Raw genomic sequence first — 22,823 nt, forward strand, 5'->3', positions numbered from 1 at the left:
TTTAATTTATTGCTTAGATATTAAAGCCACAAACATTTAAATGTAATCTTTAAAAATAAAGTCCAATAAAAATTCTTTATATATCAAATTTTCTTAGATCTTTGGAGTAAAGCAATATGTTAACTGGTCATGTTAAAAGCTGTTGTTCCAACTGGAAAACACTTAACTAAAAAGAAAGGGAGAATCCCTCTGTATATCACTTTTATAAGAACAATAATGTATTTTTTTGAAAAAGAAAGGGAGATAGTTTTTTGCAAACTATTTCCAGACAGAGCATTGCCATATAGATTCTTGGAAAATGGGGACACATGCAATCTAGAGTGTATTTTTACTCCTTAGTTCTCTATTTACCCAAAAGGAAAAGGCACTAGAAACAATACAAAGGGATCTCTACATTTATGTCTGAGATTGTACTTTTGCTCTGCTATCATTAGAGCCAACTACCTTAAACTAACTACAAATAGAAACATGAATCACAAACTACTGTAAAATGCTATTTGATCTTTAGGATTTCACAAGTAAAACATTCACCTTTCATTCCAGGATACTGGCCATGACACTTTTTACACTGATATTGTCATCACGTTTCCAATGAACTCTTTGTGGAAAAGCATCAACAGCAAGCTGTGAACAAGTTTAGCTGATAAATGAGAAGGGTAAGAGGGAAAGAAAAAAGACAATGGCAGGGAGTGAAGATTGCTTTCTCAGTCTGAATTTTTTTTCTTCTTCTCCCACTTTCAATATTTTTGCCCTTTTCTTTTAGAGAACTTGGTCCACATTTGGAAAATCCACTTGTGTTCATTGTTGTTGTTTTCAAACTTGTCTTTTGCCCTTTGTGAAAGAGGTTGGATTGGATTGGATTGACTCCTGATTATTGTGTTTCAGTTTGGGTCATTTTTCTTCTAAGAACCACAAACCTAGTCTTCTGCCACCCATCTCTTGTGAAGGAACTTAGGTCTCCTCATATTTTTTTTAACCCATACTGTCCTCATTTTTCTGCATCTGGATGAAAGGTGTCATTGGTCCTATTTTTTCTCCTGTGTCCCCTATTTGGAGTTTCTCTTTAGGGTTTTGTTTTGTTTTCTGCATCTCAGCTGCAGTTATACTTTGCTCAGGTGTAGTATTTATTTGTGCTTGCTTCTTTCCTCTTTTTTTTTGTATTCTTCTTGGCACTCTAGCTCTCTCTAGCATTCTTCTTTGGAAAGAAGTAAAATTTAGTGTTTTCCTATTCTTTGGGATTATATTTTTTATGCTTGATTTCCTTGCCCTGCTACCATCCCTTTATGGGGAGAAGACTAAATTTGGTCTATATACGTTGCTAATGTTTTCTTTTTCTCATCATTCCTATTATCTACTTTGTGCAGTTTGGAGTTTATTTTAAAATTGCATTTTAATCTGGGCGCCGGTGCCTCACGCCTATAATCCTAGCTACTCAGGAGGCTGAGATCTTAGGATCATGGTTCAAAGCCAGCCCGGGCAGGAAAGTCCGTGAGACTCTTATCTTAAATTAACCACCAGGAAACCAGAATTAGCACTGTAGCTCAAGTGGTAGAGCGCTCACCTTGAGCTGAAGAGCTGAGGGACAGTAACCAGACCCAGAGTTCAAGCTCTGTGACCAATTAAAAAAATTTTAAAAATTGCCTTTTAAAAAGTAGAAGGAGGGCTGTGATGATGGCTCAGTGGTAGAGTGCTTGCCTTGCGTGCATGAGGACCTGGTTCAATTCCTCAGCACCACATAAGCAGAAAAAGCCGGAAGTGGTGCTGTGGCTAAAGTGGTAGAGCACTAGCCTTGAGCTGAGGAGCTGAAGGACAGCGCCCAGGCCCAGAGTTCAGGCCCCACGACTGACAAAATAAAAATAAAAAAGATAAAAAAAAGTGGAAGGACCTTTCTGAAACTGCAGCAAAAAGTAGGGGAATCTCCCAACTCAAATTGTGGTTACATATTCAGAACATATTCTAATACATGCATTTATGTATTTGTATAAATAAGTTTTAAGATAAATATAGGAACATGGTACAGAATGGTCCATACATTACTTTTCACTAACACTAGATTGTGAATATGTTTTGTCAGTATGTATAGTGATAACATTTGTATATCTCACAGTGCTAACATTTTAAATTAAGTGAATGAGTCAACACATTCATGAAGCATTAATTAATTATATTGAGAAGTAATACTACCATGAACATCTTTCAAGCTAAACTTTGAGTCCTTGCTCTTTTAAGCCTTAAATAAAATGTTCTTAGACTTTACTAATGTAAGGTCAGAGGGTAATCACATTTAATGATTTGCTAAAGCATATTAGAAAAAGAAAAGTGTAGATTTACTTTCCCATTATTTTTGTATGAAGAAAAAATTCTTGTTTCTTTTCCTTATCTCTTTACAGGCTCTATATTTTACAGTGAACAGACATTTTTTATCAGTCACAGATTTAAAATGTTATCATTTAAAATTATATGTCGGGGCTGGGAAGGTGGCTCAGTGGTATAGCGTTTGCCTTGCATGCCTGAGGCCCTGGGTTCGATTCCTCAGCACCACATAAGCAAAAAGAAAAAAGCCGGAAGTGGCACTGTGGCTCAAGTGGTAGAGCCTAGGCCCAGAGTTCAGGCCCCACAACTGGACCCCCCCCCCAAAAAAATAAAATTATATATCTTTAATCGGGTGCTGCTGGCCCATGCCTGTAAACCTAGCTACTCAGAAAGCTGAGTTCCAGGCCTTGAGTTCAAGTTTGAGGACTGGTACAAAAACATTTACATGTCTTTAATCATGAATACAGTTGGTTATTTTTGCAAACATTAATGTTATTTGTAATCTTCTCTAGGGGATATATTTATGGGCTTGAGCTCAGGGCATAGGCGATATCCCTTAGCCTTTTGGCTCTAGGGTAGCACTTTAAAACTTGAGAGGGTAAATAATGCTGCAATAAACTAAGATATAGAACCAACCCAGATGCCCCTCAGTAGATGAATGGATCAAGAAAATGTGGTATATATACACAATGGAATTCTATGCCTCCATGAGAAAGAATGACATTGCCTCATTTGTTAGGAAATGGAAAGACTTGGAAAAAATTCTATTAAGTGAAGTAAGCCAGTCCCTATTTTGATGTTGATATAATTTGGGGAGGGGAAGGGAAAAAAACAAATTGTTTAAACAGGGATACAGGTGGACCCATTGCAGCCATGGAATGTACAAGATGGTACATTGGGTTAACCCAATGTAACAATGAGACATACAAAACACTATGTTATAAAACAGACTTTACAATTTTTGGGGGGGAGTGTAGTTGTGGAGGTGGGTGGGAAGGGATGGTAGAGGAAAAACAAAGGAGGAGGCAACAATACTCTACAGGAAATGTACTCATTACCTTACTCATGTAACTGTAACCCCTTTGTACAGTATTTTTACAATAAAAAACTTATTAACAAAAAGAAATCTGTCTAGTCAGTGGCCTAGAAATAACAGATGCTGATGAGGATGCACTGAAAAGTGGACTGTAATACACTGTTGGTGGCAATTCAAACTTCTTCAACCACTTTGGAAATCAGTATGGAGGTTCCTGAAAATTTAAACACACAACTATCTAACGGTCCATCAATTCTATTCCTGGGCATTTACCAAAAAGATTACAAACCAGACAACAGAAAAGCTACCAGCATAACCCTGTTTATTATAGCACTATTCACCATAGACAAGCTATGGAATCAGCCCAAATGGCCCTCATTTGATAAATAGTTCAAGAGAATGGAAAATGTGATCTATCTATCTATCTATCTATCTATCTATCTATCTATCTATCTATCTATCTATCTATCTATCTATCTATCTATCTATCTGTCTGTCTGTCTGTCTGTCTGTCTGTCTGTCTGCCTGTCTGTCTGTCTGTCTGTCTGTCTGTCTGTCTGTCTGTCTGTCTGTCTGTCTGTCTGTCTGTCTGTCTGTCTAGTTTTATTTATCAATGAGAAAGAATAGGCATATTGTACCATTTATTAAGAAATTAAAATAATAAATAAGTCATGCCCATGGAGATAAAGGATTCATGTTTTCCCTTATATTTGGAAACTAGATTTAGCTTGCAAGCTCATAATTAAATATGTTGGGTGATATGAAAGTTCATACAAATGAATTAACATACATGGCATATTCAAGGGAAACCCCACATGATACAACTCCTTAGAAAGCCAAAATCATAGTTCACAAAAATAAAACACCAGAAACTGGGTATTAAAAAGGGATGTACTGGGATCAAGATGAAAATGGAGGCATATAAAGAGGAGAAGAAGGGGAAAATTTAGACAACAATCCAATGTATATTCTACAAAATTAAGGAGAATGAGGGAAGGGATGGGCAAGAATGTTGAAAGGGGTGATATTGATCAAGATATATTGTATTCATAAGCTGTTTTGTTAAATGACAACTCCTTTGTATAAGTACTTAAAGATAATATTTTTTACAGAAATATATTTCAAGTTCAAGTTCTGGAAGTGATTCCAATTTCTGGTTTGGCTTTTTTTCATAATTGCATTTACTTTGGTGCAGTTTCATAGATGTATCCTTTCTAGATATCTCAATGGGATTATTTTCCTTTTGTAGTTCTCTGCTTAAACCTAGGATTTCAGATACACTAATCAAATTTTCTACCACTGAGTTACATCTTCATCTCGCACTGAGAATTTTTAGGACAAAAGTTAAATTTATCTACTTTACATAGCTCTTTTCTTTTTTTACTACCTTCACAACAATGTTTATAATGGACTGTTTTGCACCTCAGATTTTATCTAAAACCTACCATAATGCATTAGCACAGACATTTCTATACATATTTGTTGAAATAATAAAATAGCATAATATTATTTTATTTTCAAGTTATTTATGAAGCATTTAGAGCAACCACTGTACAGGAGCGTTTACATTAAAAAATAACTGTTTTTCTATTTTTACTAAGACACATGATTGAAACCTAGTCTTAGATAAGAATTCAGGTGGTTTCTATTTTTTTAATGTTATCTTTTAATCTTTTGTTTTGTTTCATCTATCACTAACCGGTGGTTCTTCTAGCTGAGTAGGAAATGTGCCTTTTGTTCTCTTATTGTTAAAAATGCTCTCAATGGCCACAAATGTTGAGTGAATCACCACTAAAGCCAAATCATGAGCTCAAGCCTAAAGAAAGTAGGAAAAATGGTGACCATTCAATAAACAAGGCTGATTTAAAAATTATGTGAGGTCTTTCAACTCTAAACTCGGCAAGTGCTTTAAAGGTTTCAAAACTCTAGCTTTTAAATTAGGTATGTTTGTTTTAAGCCCATCTCATCTTCAGAAAACAACAATATTCAAAAACAATATTAATATAAGAATACAAAATATAAGGGTGGTTTAAATTATGGAATACACAATGATGGATGGGTTAAAATTAAGCATAACTATGAAGAAACACAGTCACATGAGGCCAAGACATATTATTTTATGTTTCACCTTGTGTTTAACTTTAGGATTGTAGAGACTAAATTTGACGCAGTCAATTCAACAAACTTATTTTTTTCTGGATGAAAAATCTATTATGCATTCATCATAAAAGCTGTATAAACTCTTAAAATCTACAAAGAATAAAATAACACCATTCCATATTATCTCATCAATTAAAATTAATTAGGTGAATATCTTCCAGTGTTTTATCTATACATGTATGTTCTTAAATTCTTCCTTTTACCCTTATGATTCCCTGAACTACTTCTTTTCTCTTTTATCAAGAAGTATTTTGGGATCACTTTCTAGTGGTATTTAATATGTACCAAAAACATTTTAATGGATACATAATTGTCTGTGGTTCATAACTGGAACTTTAACTTTTTAACTGCTTCATGTTGAGCTAAGTAGACATTTCATTGTGTATATTTTCCAGAGGAAGCTTATTGTCATTCAGGCTGGATAACTAATAAGGGTTTTAATTCTGGAACAATTATCCCATTTCTCTAATGCATAATTATTATATTGTACATTATATAAGATGATCCTAATATGAATTATTTAGGCTAAACTCACATAACACTGTCCTAAACAAATATCTCAATCAGACATATAATACAAATGCTTTTCAACAGCGTTTTATCAGCTATAACTTTTGCTTGACCTGAACCTTCATTTAGTGTCCTGTATTACATTAATATGACACAAGGATTTTAGATATGTCAAAATATTGATAGTTTCATTTGGCCAGGTGGAATTGCAGAAGACCAACCCTTTCTGCCTTTAATATACAGTTAATCTCATTATAATTTTATACATGTTTTATGAGGAAACAGTTGGAAAGTATGAATCTAAAACTTCATCCTTTAATACGTAAGAGTATGGAATAATGTCAAGTGATACATTTATGTTGTTGGTTGGCATTCTTAGAATTTATTCCTAGCTTTAACTTTCCTTTTTCCAGTAAGACTTGACTGTTCAGTTAGAATAGACTTTGTGATTAGGTTTCTGTCCAATGAGACCTAAATTGAAGTCAGCTTGGAGATTTCTGAGTCTTTTTTTCTAACACATAATACATAAGACCTAGCATTTCCCTTTCTGTTTTTTTTTTTCTCTCTAGAATGTGGAGATGACATGGAGCTGCAAATACTGTCTTGTCATCAGGAGACAATAAGTACATTGTCTCACACTACATATGAAAAATATCTATATGCTCACATCCATTTAGAAATCTAACAATAAAAGAAAAACAGGGTCTTGCTATGTAGACCATACTGGCCTCTTTTGTGTAAGCTTCCTAAGTGCTAGGATTACAACATATGCCAAGATTCTCAACCTAACATAATCTTTGGTGACATAATTGTAGAACAAAGTATAAGTATGAAAAATGTAGTGCATGTTAATATCCTTTAGAAGTCTGAGACCAATGCAACTAGTAAGTTTGTAGTCAGATCCTCTGTAGATGCTATATTAAAACATTGTGATTCACATATTAAAAATAAATATGCTTTTAGTTAGACTCATCCCATCAAAATATGTTTTACATTGCAAATATTTCTATGTAATTTTAATCTCTTAGTCATTTACAAAAAATGGGATAATATCTCAACGTCATCACAGTAATAATATTTATATCATGTTAAGGAGCAATTATCAGTAGATTTACATTTTATCATATTAAGGAGTTATTATCAGTAGATTAGGTGATGGATCAGGAAATATGGATCACAGACCAAAGCTGGCCACAGACCAGCATCTGGAAATAAATATTTATTGGGACATAGGTACACCATAATTCTATTATCTACAGCAAGAATTTGAGAAGTTGTGAAAGATCATATGACTCACAAACCTAAAATATTTTCTATATTTTTTTACAAAAAAGTTTACACAACAACTTTACGTTAAAAAAGGAAACCTTACTGCATTGTTGGTGGGAGTATAAACTTGTTCAACCACTTTGGAAAGTATTATGGAGATTCCTCAAAAGACTTCACATAGAGCTCCCCTATGACCCAGCAATCCACTTTTGGGCATTTACCCAAAAGATCACAAACAAGACCACACTAAAGCTACCAGCACAACTATGTTTATTGCAACATTATTTATCATAGCTAAGATATGGAACCAACCCAGATGCTCCTCAGTAGATGAATGGATCAAGAAAATGTGGTATATATACACAATGGAATTCTGTGTTTCCATCAGAAAGAATGACATTACCCCGTTTGTTAGGAAATGGAAAGGTTTGGAAAAAATTATATTAAGTGAAGTAAGCCAGGCCCAAAGAAACATAGGTCCCATGGTTTCCCTTATTTGCAATAACTAGCACATGTGTAGGACAAGCAGAAAAGGCCAAAAGCTATGTACATATGACCATATAAGATGATGTTAAGTGAAACGAACCCCAAGATAGGGACATTAGTGCTTTTTGTCGTGCTTGCTGTTGTTTCTAACGTATTTATAAGGTGCCATGTGATTTTTTTTGTTGCTTTGTGTGTCCCCCCCATGGTATAACCCCTGTTTTCACTGTATTTGATGTTGGTATAATTTGGGGAGGGGAAGGGAGAAAAACAAAATGTTTAAATAGGGATACAGGTTGACCCACTGCAACAATGAGATGTGCAAGAACTATGATGAAAAGCGAACTTTACAATTTAGGCAAGGTGGGTGGAGTGTAGTTGTGGAGATGGGAGGGCAGGGATGGGAGGGGAAAAACAAAGGAGGAGGCAACAATGCTTGATAAGAAATGTACTCATTACCTTGCTCATGTAACTGTAATCCGTCTGTACAGTATTTTCACAATAAAAAACTTATTTTAAAAAAATAAGAGGAAAGAACCAAATGTCTGTGGAAGCCTAGCTCAGGTTTTTTAGCACTAGCCTATGATCAAAAGTGTCAGGAACTGAAATTGAGGACTGATCTTAGACAAAAAGGAGAAAAGAATACATAACAATCATAATTATCTAATAGCCTTGGAAAATATGAAAATATTCCAAACACAGGAAGCCTGATTTTAGTGGCTGCCTTATTTTTATATATGAGCTGATATGTATGTGTGGTCTCTATGATATGTATGTGTAATTTCTATGATATATAAAGATATCACCCTATTCTTGCCAACAGTATTATGTCTATTAAAATATTTATTTCCCATTAGAGAGCACATCACTTTCAGTTTATCATATAAAATTCTTAATATAATACTGCAGATGTTTAAATAGTATTTTAACTTTAATAAAATATATCATTAACATTTTCTCTTTTCTTCTCAAACTAGCCAACTGCGGATCAAAATTTTAATGAACTCATCCAATGACATGGTTAACTCATATAAGGGTTTCCTGTATGTTTCACATTTCATTTTATTCCACATGATTTCCCTGAAGTCTGTGAGCATGTAAGGAAATAAAGTACACTATTATCTATATTTTCCAGGCAATTTTGAGTTTAAATTAATTGATTTATTATTTATTGGTGAAACAGAAAAAGTATATTATAGTGACATAACACACAATCATCATAGTTCAGGATGGTATTTCAACAGTCTATAATTTTTTGTACTTTTTATTGTGAAAATACTGTACAGAAGTTTTACAGTTACATGAGCAATGTAATGAGTACATTTCCTATTGATCATTGTTGCCTCATCCTTTGTTTTCCCCCTACCATCCCCCCCACCATCCCTTCCCTCCCACCTTCACAGCTACACTACCATTAGCCCCCACCCCCTGCCTAAATTGTATAGTTAATTTTCAACATAGTGTCTTGTACATCTCATTGTTACAATGGATTAACCTGTATCCCTATTTAAGGAGTTTGTTTTTTCCCTTCCCCTCTCTAAATTAGAGAAATATATATATATATATATATATATATATATATATATATATATATAAGATGCAGGGCCCCGACATCAAATACAGTGAAAACAGGGGTTATACCACGGGGGAGGAACATATAAAGAAACAAAAAATCACATGGTACATTATAAATATGTTAAAATGTTTTTTCAGTCTCACCTTCAATAAGTTTAGAGAAAACAAAAACCCAATAAAAGTATGTAAAATAAACCTAGAAATGAATGAAAAGTGATCTGTTATATATAAGTTAAAATATTTTACTCTCTGAAAAATTCTATTTGTTCCCAAACGTTGACATTGACGTTGATAATTAACCATCCTACACATTACTGCTACATTTTTTTTGGTCTGATGTTGTCAAACTCCTTCCAGTGTATTTCTCTTCCTATTGAAATACATAATAAACAAGGAAATTTTTTACAGTAAAGATTCTGTGTCAATTCTACCTATACCAGATGATTTACCATTTACTTATCTGGGTTTTGTATCAAATGGTAATGTCATTTAAGCATGACATCATTGTCATGTTAATTAAAAGAAATACATTAAAGTTTGCATCCTTATTATTACCCATAATTTTGTGCCTACTGTGCTATATAAGTTAGAAGTCATTTTTTACTATGGTTATTTCCTCAACACTTCATCCTTTTCCCATTAATAACTCCTTAATTTGACTGCCATTTTTCTGTTCTTTGTTTTCATAAAATATTCTTGTCCTCAAAAATATTTTGATTCAGCTAATTTATTCCAAAAAATGTCTACAATGTGGCTTCCAATGTTTTTTGAGATAGTTGTACAATTTTTGCTACTCACAGGCTTGTACATTCATTTGTTTTACAAGACTTTACTGAACATTTACTACAAGAAAGATAATAGTGAGCAGTCTACCAAACAAATATCAGTCATACCAGGAAGATACATAAAAGTATCAGGCAACCATCAAAGGTACATGTTTAATCTAACAACAAAATCTATTCATTATAGCCTAGTATCCATAATTTTCAGAACAGCACACTCTATTTTCTGATTTATTTGGTGATGGACATTTATAATTATTTTTGTTGATATACAATATGCCAGTAAATTCTGGGGAAAAGAGCATCCAAACTAATTTTTTGCATAGTGACAGTTCTAGGCAAAGTAGAATATTATCTTAGCCCAAGATTATGTCTGAGACATAATTCACAGGGCATGAGTTGTTTTAATTTTATTGCTTTTATTTTAATGCTAAATTTTTAATGATTTGTCTTATTATAAAATCATGTGAAATATTTTAACTCACTAATGTCTCACTTATAAATGAAGTAACATCCCTTTATTTTCCTCTGCTTTAATGACTTAAATTAACAAATGAAATTATTTAAATTGAAGATGTAAAAATTGATGATGTACATGATTCATTGTGAACTAATAGCCACCCTCACATACTTAACACTTTATGTGGTGACAGCAGGTAAGATTCTATTTTGTATTATTTTATTTTCAACTATTTTCACCATGCTTTGTTTTGTTTTTGTTTTTTAATGTATTTTTATTTTTTTAGGTCATTGTACAAAGGTGTTTCCATTCAACAATGCAGTTTATGAATACAGCGAATCTTGATAAATATCACCCCTTTTAACATTCTCACTCATCACTCCCAACCTTCTTCTTCCTTTCCCTTAATTTGTATATTATGTATTGAATATTTTGCCATTTAACAAGGAAATTTATGTATACAATGCATCTTGATCTGTGTCATCCCTTTAACATCCTCACCCTTCCTTCTACCCACCCCTTCCCTTATTTTTCTCAATTTGGTGGCATATACAATGAATTCTTGCCTGCATTCTACTCCCTTCTGCAATTCCCTCTTTTACCTCTCTCCCTTTGTCCCCCTCCCCCAACAAGTACCCATTTCCTGGTACTTATTTTGCTAGGCTTTGACTTAGTCTTTCTAAGAATTATACTATTTTCTTTCTCCATCAATTCTATTATACTTGAATTAGTTCATTTATAACCACTTGCATGCCACCCAGTGTGTTTACTTCTAGATTTATAGACACATTCTAGTTCCCACTAATGAGAGAAAACCTACTACTGTGCTTCTTTGGATATGACTTACTTTACTTAATCCTCTCCAAATGTTTCTATTTCCTTACAAATGTTTCAATATCTTTCTTTCTGATGTATGGGTAGAATTCTGTTGTGTATATATACCATATTTTCTTGATCAATTTGTCCATTGAGAGGTGTCTATGCTGATTCCATATTTTGGCTATGGTAAACAATGTTGTAAAAACATGGATGTGCTGGTGACTTAACTGTATGTACAGGAATGGGATTGCTGGTTCATATGGTAGTTCTATGTTTAATTTTTGCTTTCCAGAGTTCACATTCCCAACAACAGTGGCCAAAATGGAATTTTGTACTTGTTGCATACTGAATCTTTATATGAGTCCATAAGTTGCATATTGGCTCTGTTGATTATTGCTGATAATACACAGGTCTTTAACAGTTTGACATGGTCCCATTCACTAATTTTGGCTTTTGTGGCCTGTACTTTTTGGATAATATCCAAAAATATTATTGTCCAGGACAATATTATTCTTTTTCCTCTATATTTTCTTTTTTCCTCTATAGTTATTTTTATCTGCTGCTTTACAGTTTAAGGTGATATATATTTATTATATATATATCCATTTAATTTGCTTACTGCAAAATGTGAGATAAAAATCCAAATTTATTCTTTTGCATGTTATTATCTAATTTTCCTAATAAAACTTATTTAAGAGATTATCCTTCAATATAGGATCAGATTTTTAATTGAGCATATTTATAGGCTGATAGATTGGCATTAGTAAAAATCAAGACTTTCAAATGATGTTAAGTACAAGAAGTAATTAATGAAAAATTCAATGAAGCAGACCAAACACATAGCAATATTCAATACTGAAATTATTTTAAAATATATCAAAGCATCATGTGGCACCTGACATTACAAGTGGGATTTAGTACACTAAAATGTTAAGTACAATTTCAGTGAGATTCATTACTCATTAAAATAGCTCTGCATATAGGTATCCATGCTTTTTTAATCTTCATTATGTATTATTATGTTGTTATTTTACCATTTTCACATTTAATCTATTGCCTTCCAAACATCTTCCTCAGATACCTTCCTATAAGAAAGTGTTTACATCTAAGATGCAGTTCAATGTGGCTTTTCTTTTATCTAAATCTATTTTAAATCCTTTAATTCATTTTTTAGAACATATGTATAATTTTGTTGTGTTAAATTGTGTTATTTGGCTATGTACTGATGGCTCATGCCTGTAATTCTAGCTACTCAGGAGGCTGAGCTCTAAGGAAAGCAGTTCAGAGCCACCCTGAGCAGGAAAGTCTGTGAGACTCTTATCTCCAATAAACTACTCATAAAAAGCCAGAAATGACACTGTGGCTCAAAGTGGTAGAGTGCTAGCCTTGGACACAAACAGGCTCAGCACCCAGGCCCTGAGTTCAAGCCCCAGCACTGGCAAAATGAAAAGAAAAAATGTGGTATTTGTGAAGTGCATACTGTGTTTACCCATGAATTTAGACATAGCTGTGCTCATTTGAAAAACCTGTCAGGCAGAATGTCTCAGGTTTCACTTCTCATGAGGGACTATGGAGTCTTCCAGAAGAAAGTCAATTCATGAGAAGGGATATTTCAACTAAGTAAGTTGTGTCAATGACTATGAGAAAACCGATAATGTCAGTAATAGAAAACGAATTGTACTCAGCGGCATCCATTCCCACCAAGGCTGAGTGATTACGTCACCTAAAAACTCCAACACTTTTTAGAGTCCACTAATTTTTCAGCCAGGTGCATTCAACCTTCATTACAAATCTTGAACAGAGCTCTATATTTCCACCTTCCTTTCTTTTCTTTCTTCTGTCTTTTTCTTTCTGCCAAAATTGTAGTTCCTAAATGGTGTGTTTTGGGGATTTAGTTAGACAGATTTGACAGGTATAGCTTTCTGCTATTAGTTCCTTGTCTCTTTAGAAATGACTTTCTGCAAATGAGACTGTCAGAAGAAATAGCTTCTTCCCAAGGTTTAAAGGAAAGACCAGATCAGGCATTTCTTTAATATATTCCTGGTTTCTTGTGTACATTTTATACCACATAGGCTATCATTTATTTTATATTTTTGAATCAATTAATTACTAATATCTCTATTTTATTTGGCTCTATGTGTAAATACAATGTAATCACAAGAGTACCATGTTAAAGTTAATGTTAGGACATGTATTCCACCAGATGCAGTGGCTCAAGCTAGTAATCATAAATTTCATAACTTTCATGACCTCCCAGCTCTCTCTTCTTTTTCCCAGCTCTCTCTCTTTCCCAGCTCTCATTCCCAGCTCTCATTCCAAGGCCTTTCCCAGCCATGTGGAGGGCCAACATGGCCTGGTGCTAGCCAGAATGATGAATAAACCTACCCCTTACCTGAAAAAAAAATAAATTTTGTAACTATGTGAGAGGCAAAGAGTTGGGGATTGCAGTTCCAGGCCACTGCAGGTGAAAAGAAAATTTGAGATTGCAAGACCCAACCAATAGTTGGACATGATGGTCTGTGTTTGTTATACTACATAACGACAGGACAAAGTGGTACAGACCTGTCATCCCTTTGACAAAGTAGAGCAACATTAATAGTAGGAGCATAGCCCAGTTATAAAGATAGACCTACCTTTAAAATAACCAGTATAAAAAAGGATTAGAGGTGTGTCTCAAATGATAGAATGCCTGCATCGCAAAATGTGAGGCCATGAATCAGTCCCTAGTATATGTGTACATACTATATATAATGTATACTAGTGCATATGTAACTACAAAGAATCATTAAAAAACCGGGGAGATATTTTCTATTGAATAAGGAAATTAAATGGAATGGTAGTGGTCTATTTAATTAGATTTATGAATAGAAACCAGGGTTTATCTTTCCTTGTGCTACCATCTATCTTATTTTGTAAATGGCTAGAACTGGTAAACCAATTTTATATTTTGATACAATCCATTCTCTATTGGGCAAATGATAACAGCAACAAAAATATGGATATCCAGGATTCAAGGAAAATAATTTGATAATAATAGTCCTTTAGCAAAATTCCCACACTTTCAGAATACCATCAAAGATGTAAATGCTACTTCTAGTTTTTTTTTTCCGTAAAATGTAGGATTCTGTAACCATAGGTGTTATAGCAGAATGTATTAGCAATCAGAGTTTTTATGGTGGTCCTAATATTTTCAGAAGAGTAATATATAAAAACGTTTAGAGTATTTGGTCAATAGGGAAGCAGTATGATATACTCTAATTCTTTTTTTTAATAAGTTTTTTTTATTGTGGAAATACTGTACAGAGGGGTTACAATCACATGAGCAAGGTAATGAGTACATTTCCTATCAAGCATTGTTACTTCCTCTTTTGTTTTTTCCCTACCGTCCCTTCCCATCCCTGCCCTACCACTCCCAGCTCCTCAACTACACTCACACCCCACGCTTGCCCCCCCACCACCTAAATTGTAAAGTTTCTTTTTCAAGATAGTGCTTGTACATCTCATTGCTGCAATGGGTCCACCTGCATCCCTATTTAAACAATTTGTTTTTTTCCTTCCCCTCCCCAAATTATACCAACATCAAATACAGTGAAAGCAGGGGTTATACCCTGGGAGAGGGGCATACAAAGCAACAGAAAAATCACATGGTTCCTTTTTTTTAATTTTAATTTTTTGTGACATGGTACCTTATAAATGCATTAGAAACAATAGCAAGAAAGAAAGAAAAAAAACCCACTTGAGTCCATACTATGGGGTTCATTTCCCCTAACATCAACTTATCTGACCTTTTCTGCTTGTCTCAGACATGTACTAATTATTGCAAATAAGGGAAACCATGGGACCTATGATATTCTGGGCCTGTCTTACTTCAATTAATATATTTTTTTCCAAGTCTTTCCATTTCCTAACACATGGGGCAATGTCATTCTTTCTGATGGAGGCATAGAATTCCATTGTATAAATATACCACATTTTCTTGATCCATTCATCTACTGAGGGACATCTGGGTTGGTCCCATATCTTAGCTATGGTAAATAATTATATAATAAACATAGTTGTGGTGGTAGCTTTAGTATGCTCTTGTTTGTGATCATTTGGGTAAGTGCCCAGAAGCGGAATTGCTGGGTCATAGGGGAGCTCAATGTGGAGTCTTTTGAGGAACCTCCATACTGCTTTCCAAAGTGGTTGAAAAAGTTCACACTCCCACCAACAATGCAATAAGTTTCCCTTCTGTCCACATCCCCTCCAGCATCTGTTGTTACTAGATTTCTTGATTATAGCCATTCGAACTGGAGTGAGGTGGAATCTCAAAGTTGTTTTGATTTGCATTTCTTTTATGGCTAGAGAGGTTGAGCATTTCTTCATATGTCTATTGGCTATTCTTAATAACTCTACACAGAAGTTTCTCTTTAAGTCTTTAGCCCTCTAATGTATCAGGCAGTTGTTTCTTTGAGGATTTGTTGTTGGGGATTTAATTTTTTTAGTTCCAAGTATACTTTAGACATGAAACCTTTGTCCATTGTATGGCTTGTGAGAAGATCTTATCCCAATCGGTAGGCTTTCTATTGCTCTTGCTAGCTATGTCCTTTGCCATTCAGAAGCTCTGCAACTTCATGCAATCCCATCTGTCCAACCTTTCTTTGATTTGTTGTGTTTCTGGTTCTCGATTAAGAAATTTTCAGTCTGTGCCAAGGAGACCTAGGGTTTATCCTACTTCATCCTCTCTGCTTTAACTCCAAGGTCTTTGATCCATTTGGACTTGATTCTGGTGCAGGGTGATATATAAGGATCTAGCTTTAGTTTTCTAAAAGTAGTTAACCAATTTTGCCAGCACCATTTACTGAAAAGGCTGTCTTTCTTCCATTCTATTTTTTTAGCTCCCTTATCGAAATTAGATGGCTATAGGTCTGTGGGTTTGTTTCTGGGTTTTCAATTCTATTCCATTGGTCTTGAGGTCTGTTCTCGTGCCAGTGCCAAGCTGTTTTGATTACTATGGCTTTGTAATAGAGTTTGACATTTGGTATTGATATTCTTCCAGCACTGTTCTTTCTGTTAAGATCATTTTTGCTATTTGTTCCATATGAATTTTTGCATTGCCTCTTCTATTTCCTTGAAGAATGAGGTTGGAATTTTGATAGGTAGTGCGTTGAATTTGTAGATAGCCTTGGGATGTATTGCCATTTTCACAATGTTGATCCTTCCAATCCAGGAGCATGGGAAGTTTTCCACTTTCTATGTTGTGTTTTGATTTCCTTTTTCAGGTTTTTAAAGCTTTCATTATAGAGGTCCTTCACTTTTTGGTTAATTCCTAGGTATTTATTGTTTGTTGAGTTGCTTTCCTGATTTCAGCCACGCTTTTCCCATTGTTGGCATACAGAAAAGCCTTTGATTTTTGAGGGTTAATTTTACACCCTTCTACTTTGCCAAAATTTTGAATCTGCTTGAGTAATTTGGGAGTAGAGTCCATGGAATTCTTTAAATACAAGATTATGTCATCTGCAAAAAGGGAGAGTTTTGCTTCATCTTTCCCTGTTTGGATCCCCTTTGTATTTGCATCTTGTCTTATTGATGTAGCTAGGCACTCTAATTCTAAATTGAAGAGAAGTGGAAATAGTGGACATCCTTGTCTCATTCCTGCATTAAGAGGAAATAGCTTTAGTTTTTCACCATTAAGTAGAATGCTGGCTGTAGGTTTGTCACATAAAGCCTTTATTGTATTGAAGAATGTTCCATGGATTCCTAATATTTTCAGAACCTTCATCATAAAGGGGTGTTGGATCTTGTTAATGCTTTTTCTGCATCTATTGAGATAACCATGTAGTTCTTATCCTTGCTCTTGTTGATGTGATGAATTTTATTAATTGATTTGTGTGTCTTGAACCAGGTTTGCATCCCTGAAATGAATCCTGTTTGATCTTGGTGTATCATTCTTTGGATAAATTGTTGAAGTCGATTGGCCAAAATTTTATTGAGAAGTTTTGCATTGATATTCATTAAAGGAATGGGCCTATAGTTCTCTTTCTTTGATAAGTCCCTGCCTGGTTTTGGGATGGGGGTTATGATGGCTTCATAGAAAGAGTTCGGTAGTGAACTTTCTCTTTCAATTTCATTGAAGAGTTGGAGGAGTATTGGTGTGAGCTCTGCATTGAAGGCCTTGTAGAATTCCTCTGTAAAACCATCTGGTCTTGGGCTTTTCTTTGATGGGAGGTCTCTTATTGCTGTTTCTATTTCAATGCTTGATATGAGCCTTTTAAGTTGGTTTAGTTTCGGCATGTTGACATTTGCCAGGAAATTGTCCATGTCTTCCAGATTCTCATACTTATTAGCATAAAGTTTTGAGAAGTATTCCTTAATAATGTTCTGAATCTTGTTTGTTTGACTGGTGGTTTTTCCATTCTCATCTCTAAGTTTGTTTATTTGGGTGTGTTTTCTTTTTTCTGATAAGATTTGCTAATGATCTGTCAATTTTGTTAATTTCTTTGAAGAACCAACTCTTTGTTTTTTTATTCTTTCTATGATTTTTTGGATTCTAATTTTTTATTCTGATTTAATTTTAATTATTTATTTCTGTCTACTGGATTGGGGTTTAACTTGCTGCTCTTTTTCAAGGAGGTTCAGATGTCTCATTAAATTGTTGGTTTCAGATCTCTTCAATTTTTCGATGTAGGAACTCAGAGCTATAAACTTGCCTCTGAATACTGCCTTTGCTGTGTCTCAGAGGAGCTGATAATTAGTGTGTTCATTTTTTTGAATATCATGAAAACATGAATTTCATTTCTAATCCCGTCCATGTCCCCCTGGTGATTCAACAATGTGTTGTTCAGCCTTCATATGTTACAGGTCTTTCTTTGGTGGCTTTTGGTGTTGAGTTCTAATTTTATTCCCTTGTGGTCTGAGAAAATGCGAGGCATAACTTCAATATATCTGAATTTGGCAAGTTTGCTTTTTGACCTAAAATGTGGTCTATTTTGGAAAATGTTCCTTGTGCTGCTGAGAAAAATGTGTTCTGATGCTGATGGGTGAAATATTTGGTAGATGTCTGTTAAATCTAGTTGATCTATGCAATTGTTTAGATCTGGGGTTTCTCTCTTGAGGTTTTGCCGAGTTGATCTATCTAGTGGGGATAGTGGTGTGATTAAAGTCCCCAACAATTAATGTCTTTGGATCTATGTGAGATTTGAGAGAAAGTAGTGTTTCTTGGATAAATTTGGGTGCACTGTTGTTTCATGAATAGATATTTAGAATTGTAATATTCGCCTGAAGGAGAGATCACATAATTAGTATGTAGCGACATTCTTTATCTCTTCTCCCTAATTTTAATTTGAAGTTTATTTTATCTGATATTAGGATTGCAACTCCTGCCTGCTTATGGGGGCCATTTGCTTGGTAGATTTTATTCCAGCCATTCACTTTCAAATTATGTTTGTTTTTGTGGGCCAGGTGTGATTCTTGAAGTCAGCAGTTAGAAGGATCTTGCTTTTTAATCCAACTAGACAGTCTATGTCACGTAATTGGAGAGTTAAGTCCATTAGTATTGAGTTAGGACTGAGAAGTGTTTGGTAGTTCCTGCCATGTTATCTATCATCGTGGGGGCTGCAACAACTGGGTTCTTCCTGTGGTTCTTGGATTCTCAGTTTGGGTGCAGTTTCTTGGCCTTTATTGTGGTCTTGTTGGTTTTCCACATGTAGGCCATCTTTAAGTATCTTTTGTAGGACTGGTTTGGTGGAGATATATTGTTTCAGTTTTTCTTTGCTATGGGAAGTTTTTATTTGACTGTCAGTTATGAAGGAGAGTTTAGCTGGGTACAGTATTCTTGGTTGACAGTTTGTCTTTAGGGCATGGCATACATCATTCCAGGCTCTTCTTGCTTTAATTGTCTCTGCTGAGAAATCTGAGGTGATTCTAATTGGTTTCCCTTTATGGGTGATTGATCTTTTTCTCCTTGACAGCTTTAAGGATCTTTTCCTTGGTCTGAATTGATCCTGTATAGATTATAATGTGAAGGTGGGATGTCCTATTCTGGTCTGGTCGATTTGGAGTTCTGAAAGTTTCTTGTATCTGAGTAGGTCTATCTTTTTGCATGTTTGGGAAGTTCTCTGCTAAGATCCTGTGAAATAAATTTCCTAGACCATTAACTTCTGTCTCTAGATACTCCTCTACACCCATTATCCTCAGATTAGGCCTTCTGATGGGGTCTTCCAAATGTTGAATAGATCTATCATATTTCTGGGATTTGTCTTGGATAGTTGTATGTTCTTTCTCTATAATATCTAGGATGTCTTCAATCCTGGAGATTCAATCTTCTGCATGGTCTAACCTACTGTCAAGACTTTCTACTTTGATTTTTATTTCCTTTTCTTCTAATTGGTCAGATTTGATAGCTTCAAATTTTTTGTTGGAGCTTTGTTTTAGATCTTATATGAACTTCTTTACTTCCTTAATTTGATGCTCAGTGTTATTCTCAAATCACTTAGTTGATTGGTTATGATTTCTTTGGATTCCCATTCCTTCTGATGGGTTCCATTCAGCATTCCTTTTGTGGTCTCTCTGTATTCGTTCAGCTGTCTGTTTATGGATTCCATGAATGCCTCTATTGATCTTTGTCTATTCTCATCCCGCTCATGCAATTCTTGTATTAATATTTGATTAGCTTCCTCACACTCACACAATTCCTGTATTTCTCTGACTCTTCTCAACCTGCTCATGCAATTCCTGTCTTTCCCTATGGCTGTTCTCAGCCTGCTCTGTATTAATCTCTGAGTACCTTCCTCATGCTCATGAAGTTCCTGTACTAATTTTTGGTCAGCCTCATCATGCTCGAGATGTTCCTGTATTAATCTTTGGTTTGCTTCCTCTCGCTCCTTATCATGCTCACGCTGAGTCTTTTGCAGGTTTTCAGTCTTTTCATTCACTATGTTTACCAGCAGTATTTGTAGAGCTTTTTGGGAACTCTCCTTTGGATTATTCATTAACTGCTCTGTCTCCTCATTATCATGAGTAGGAGCTGAGCTACCTGTACTTGCTTTTTTTGTGTGTTTCTCCGGATTGTTCTGCCCATTTGGTGTGAATGTAACACCAATTTTGTGCTAGAATACTTTTTTAAGGCAAGCATCAACCAGAGTTTTGTTGTTGCAGAGTCAAAATGGCTGCAGATATAATATAGTTCAACAGATACAATCTATTCAACATCAAACATCTATGGATTAATGGGCTAAGAATATCCAAGAGGGATTCACAAAATAAGAAATTATTGGGTTTAGGGAGAAATGTGGGGAATAATAGGGTTAGAGGCATGTGGAGAGGTAAAAGGAGAGTGAATTTAACCAAGTCCTAATCTCAGAGAGGGAAATGGATAGGACAGAATGATAGGAGAGAAATTTTTTTTTGGTCCAGTCGTGGGGCCTGAACTCTGGGCCTGGGCGCTGTCCCTCAGCTCTTCAGCTCAAGGATAGTGCTCTACCACTTGAGCCAAAGCGCCACTTCCGGCTTTTTTCTTTTTTGCTTATGTGGTGCTGAGGAATTGAACCCAGGGCCTCAGGCATTCAAGGCAAGTGCTCTACCACTGAGCCACCTTCCCAGCCCCAGGAGAGAAATTTTTTAAAAAAGAAACAATGGAAAAACAAAAACTTAAATTTAAAAATTAAACACAAAAATTTTGTAAGTATGAAGAAATGAGATTGAGAGAAGAAAAGGATAGTATAAGAGGAGGAGAGATATAAAAAGGAAAAATTAAAAAGAAGAAATAAAAAATATTAAAATTGGAATACTTAAAAATTATGTAGGTATAAAGTAATAATAATACTATTAAAGAATTTAAACCTAAGAGGTTGTGAATTGAATAATAAATTTCTGTATTAAGTATGTACACAATGAGGGATAAGGTCTAATAATCAATCATGGGTATATATATGGGGATGAGCAGAACAACAATTAATTCATGTAAAAAAAAGAAAAAAAGAAAAGGACCAAAAGTTCAAGAGAGATTAAACACACACACACACACACACACACACACACACACACACACACACACACACACACACATACACACACCCCTAACATGAAAATTATGAGAAAAAAATAGAAAACAATTTTTTAAAAATATTTCAAAAAAATAGGTAGAGAAAACAGTACTTGGAATTTTTTCTTTTTGGGGCAGAAGATCTTGTACCTCCCCTGTGTCTGTAACCAGTCTGTTGGTTGAGTCTCTTGTCTGTTTGTGGTATTTGGTTTTCCTTTGGCTTGATTGCTTTCTTAAGTCAGTTTGAGCAGGCAGAAAATGCTCTGCCTTACCCAGAACTTTGTGATCCTCCTCCCAGACTAGTTCAGTGGGAGGGAGATCTGCTTTGTGTATCACAAACAAATGAGATGGCTGTTTGCTCTAGCTTGGAGTTGCTGTGATGAGGCTAGGTTCTGGGTAGGGTTGAGGCCTATCAGCTTCAGTAGCTTTTCTCTGAGGGGCTAGCTCCTGAGACACTCACAGAGCCCAGCCTAGAGGCATTCTCAGGGTATATGCATACTGAGTTTCAATTGTTTGTCTAAGCTGCAGTGGGGAGGTGTAGCCTCTGGCTCTGTTTACCCAGTGAAGAATGTCACTCCTCTGGGCACAGAGTTAACTCTGCCTGGGCGGGTGACTTTCTCCTGGATGGAGCTGAGCCTGGCAGGTCAGGTCAGGTTCCTGTGACCTGCTGAATGGCTCCTATTGTTTTCTTCCAAGGCCTGAGTTCGCATTAGCTGCTTGGCAGGCCTTTGTCATTATCAAAGATGGAGATCTTCTCTAGTGGTGTGGGAGGGGCTGCCTTCCCACAGCTGCTCCATGAGAAGGAGTGAGGATGTCAGTGTTCTTCTCATGCCAGACTCTTGGTTCCTGGGCCGTCCCTTGTTTGCAATCAGCAGGATGAAGATTTCTGCTCCTTGTCAGTTCTTGCTGGTGGTAAGTAGAATCTGCTCCCATGCTGCATCTGGCGCATTTGTCCCAGACTTTCTCTGTTGGTGTGGTGGCCACGGCCACAGCCACTGTAGCCATGGCTACTGGCAAGTGCTCAGATTTGTCTCTTTGCCTAGATTTTTCCTCTCTGGCCAAATTCTCTATACTGTGATGGCACACTTGTTGTGATTCTCTAGCCTAAGACTATTCACTGGAACACTAAAACTGCTTTCTATGTGAAAGCTTGTTTAGCCTACAGCTTCTCCTCCACCATCTTCCTCTGGACTCTCAAAATCCTGTAATTCTTGAATCTCAAAGTTATTAATCATGTTATCTTAAATCACCTTACCAGTCTTTATGCCTCAGTCTCTTGTTCATTATAAAAAGCAAACAATGATATTTTTCTGGGATTTCTAGCTACAATGATAGGATACACATGAAACAATTCTATAAACATATATATGTAATTATAATAGTAAAAAGATTGAC

This window comes from Dipodomys ordii, unplaced genomic scaffold, assembly GCF_000151885.1.
Source record: "Dipodomys ordii isolate 6190 unplaced genomic scaffold, Dord_2.0 Scaffold89, whole genome shotgun sequence".
Lineage (NCBI taxonomy): Eukaryota > Metazoa > Chordata > Mammalia > Rodentia > Heteromyidae > Dipodomys > Dipodomys ordii.